This window comes from Chrysochloris asiatica, unplaced genomic scaffold, assembly GCF_000296735.1.
Source record: "Chrysochloris asiatica unplaced genomic scaffold, ChrAsi1.0 scaffold00003, whole genome shotgun sequence".
NCBI classification, from domain to species: domain Eukaryota; kingdom Metazoa; phylum Chordata; class Mammalia; order Afrosoricida; family Chrysochloridae; genus Chrysochloris; species Chrysochloris asiatica.
Genome location: NW_006408521.1, coordinates 28,705,178 through 28,708,911, shown reverse-complemented (window position 1 = coordinate 28,708,911; position 3,734 = coordinate 28,705,178).

Here is a 3,734-nt window from a genome sequence, read left to right as displayed (position 1 = left end):
CATGGGGAGGAAGAGCTGGTGCCCTCTGGTGGGCGAGACTGAAACAGCCGAGAGGACGCTAGTGACAGTGTCGCTCTCCACGCCGCCTGTCCAGGGGCTCAAAACGCGCACCTTGGTGCAGGGTCTACGTGTCTGGAGAGGGGTTTGGCGGCAGAATGAGTCATTCATCCATCCATTTATTCGTTCATTTCTGGGAAGGGCTCGAGGTAGAGCTGGGAAAGCAAGCCATGGTGTTCTTTACCCTCTCACCTACAGTCACCAAACGTCTCCACATGTGCTTCTTGGAGGCATGGGGGAACTGCCACAAGTCATCTTTTCAGAGATGCCTACCCAACGACCCCCAGGCAAGACCCCACCCGGATATTACACACACACCCCCCCCCCCCACGAAGTAGCTGATGGCTTCTTGCATTCCGCCTCTTGTTTGCCAGCTCCTTCTTCCCCAGGACCCCGGGGCAGTGCAGAGGGCACTCCTGCCCGCAACGGGAGTCCAATCCACATCTGCTTCCACTTCCTGGAGTGCCTGGTCATTACGACAGCTGGGGGTTGTTTCTCCTCTTCTTCCCCACCCCTAGTTCCCGCCCTCCCCTCCCGAAGGAAACAGTAAGAGCGCTGCCAATTTGGTTTGGCTCCAGAGCTCTAGAGATCGAAGGCGTACGCAGCTGGGTTGTAGACCTGTAGACCAGTACTGGGGGGTCCTCGGGAGGGGTCACCCAGACAGAGCCCCCAAGTGCTTAACGCAGTCTGGACTACTTGCATTTTAAAGCGTGGGCGAGAGTCTGCGGCACTTTGAATGCAGGGCGCAGGGGGCCGCGCGACCAAGCGAGCTGCTGTCTGGGCGGGTGCGGGCTTGACCCGCGGGCATCTGAGGGACCCCAGCCCAGCAGGGGCCAGGGATGCGTTTGGAAAGAAGCAGAAGGTGTGTGTTTGGGTCCCAGCGAGGGCGTGTTTGCGTTGGCGAGGAGTGTATGTTTGTGTTTGCAGGGAGTGTGTGTGTGTGTTTGTGTTTGCGGAGTGTGGGGGCGGCCAGGGAAGGTGGCCGGGCTGTCACTCAGCGATCAGGTTGACAGGAGCTCCCTCATCAGGGCCCAGGAGCTCTGATTGCAGATTCGAGGAAACAAAATAGCGATTGTAATTACGGGGCTTTGATAAGATAAAGGCAGGAGCGAGCTGGCCGGGAGGCAAGTGAGCAAGGGAGGGAGGGGACGTCCTGCGGGGGCCCCAGCCCAACATTTGCATCTGTCAGTCACAGGGCTGTGGCAGGGCAGAAGGGGCCTGCTGCGGGAAGTGTCCCCATCGCCCGACCCCTGGCCTTCAAAGACTCGGACTGTAGGGGAGACTAAAGGAATTCTCCTCAAACGGACTACTACTAGAGCTGAGAGTGTGGTGGTTGCAGGGTCTCCAACTGTGAGGGAATCCTGCTCCCTCAGAGACCCCTTAGCAGACGTTAAGGTGCAGGTTTGAAATCCTGACCGCTGCCCATCAGGCCTCCTCTGGAGGGCTGGGGTGGGTGGGTGGGGGTGGATGAAGATCATTGGAGTTCAACTAAGGAGTCTTTAGAGCCTTCTGAAGGCTTCAGAACCAGAACTGAGGCTAGTCTGAGCCAGGTGCTTTGCCTAACCGCCCCTGCCCCACCTCTGTAGGGAAGAACCCCAGGAACAAGTACATGCAAAGGACAGTCTGGCCACCCTACCTCCAGCCCAGGCCCTGCTCTCTGCTAGTCATCAGATTTTTTTTCAGAGAGCAGGCTCCACAGTGGGGAAAAAGTCCTTCCCTTTCAACAAATGCCCACCCTTGCTCTCCATTCATTCCTTAATGAGATTAAGGTGGTGAGCAAACAGCTATCCTCTCTGCCCTCTTGAAGCTTACATTCTAAAGCAGAGAGGGAGGCAGACACTCAACAAGTCACCTTATGAAGGCCTCTGAGACAGTGATGACACACCGAGGATGGCAATAAAGGAAAAGGACTGTTCTGGGCTATGAACACCTGGATTCTGTCTGACCTCTTTCTCCCCTGATGGCTTCACCACCCAGGGAGTTGAGAGGAGACACAGCATGCCAAATCTTTTGTCAGATTGTTGTTGTTGAGTGCAGTTGAGTTGGTTCCAATTCATAGTTGATCCTGTCTAAGATTTCTGACCTTGTGATTAGCAGTCCAGTATTACGATTGTCTACAGCGTCATACCAGGATAAGTGCTCATAAATAGTAGTGCTTACAATTACTATCTCTCCAGAGGAGGATAGTGGAGACAAATATTGCAGGTGAAGTTGCACAGGTCTAAAAGCTCAGCCAGTATCCCCATCATTCATTCATTCATTCATTCAACAAACACTGCAGAACAACTCTGCCCAGCTCTGGAACATGAACTATAAGTTCCAAACTGGCAAGACATGGCCCCTGCTCCTGTCTGAACGAACTGAATCCTGGAGGCCCACTCAGGCTATTTCTCTGGGAAGCAATGAGAGCTGGGAACATACCTTCTTACCATTTTTCTATCTTCCTACTACTCAGTATTTGCTCTGATGGCTAGGAGTGAGCACAGGGAGAGGGGAAGGTAGGCAGAACCTGGCTGTGTTGCTGGACAAGTGTCTGCTTGCCACCTCTATCCTAATGGCTTCCTGGAACTACCCCACCTCCTCCATCCCTGCTCCCAGGGATACTGGGGCCAATAGGGAGGTTGTGGGTGAAAACAACAGCTGGGAAGGACACCTGTGCCTATACCTGCACAGTACCTGTCTAAGCACCTCTACCCACTCAGGCTGCTCCCCCATAAGCAGCATGGCTCAGGGGTTTCAGAAACCCCTTCACAGAAGCAATAAGTTGGGGGGAGGGGCAGCGAAAGACTTAAGCCCCTACCTTCTTTGGGGCCCACCACCCTTGTTGACACAATGCACAAGTTCATTCCGAGTACACAGTAGTGGTGGTGGTTATGTGCTGTGGAGTCAGTTCCGACTCATAGTGAGGCTGTAAATCTTTACAGGAGCAGAAAGCCTCGTCTTTCTCCAGCAGAAAAACTGGTAGTTTTGAACTGCTGACCTTGCGGTCCACAGCCCTATTCATAACCACTAAGCTACCAGAGCTCCTTGAGTACACAGTAGGTGTGTAAACATCTGTTAAACGTACTAGAAGTGGGCACTCAGAGGGAGAGGGCTGCGCAGCCCCTAGGTTAGTTCCTTCCTCAAGGAAAACAGCTAAGAGCGCTTCGTCCCCTCTGCCTGCAGGTTTTCGGGGCAGTGACTGAACTCTCCCAGGAACCTGTGGACTCCCCTTTCCACTTAAGGGGTTGAAGGGTCCTTGTAGATTTCAGCCTAGTGTGTTTGTGTTTATGTGTTTGTGTGTGTAGCGGGGACAGGGACTCGGGCGATGGCGTTAAGAAGGAGGCATTTCTTGCTTCCAGGGTCTCCTTAGAAACTGAGACCTGCAGGATGGGCACTCCACAGAAAGATGGGGGACCCTGGGGTACCCGCACACTAACGCACTGACACCCACTGCCGCCCCCCACAGGCTCTGCCCGAGCACACAGTAGGTGGCTTGGAGGCCTAGGCGCTCCATGTCCGGCGACAGGAACACGCACTAGTGGGATCCACAGAACGGATTGCCCTAGGCGACCCCATCTCTCGGTGTTCAAGCCCCTGAAACATAACGAAGGGACATACCCAGGTGGGGGAGACGCCCATACGGCTGCCCCCGCCCTCCTGCCAGTGTTCAGACCCCTCCCCTGGCCCAGACCCCC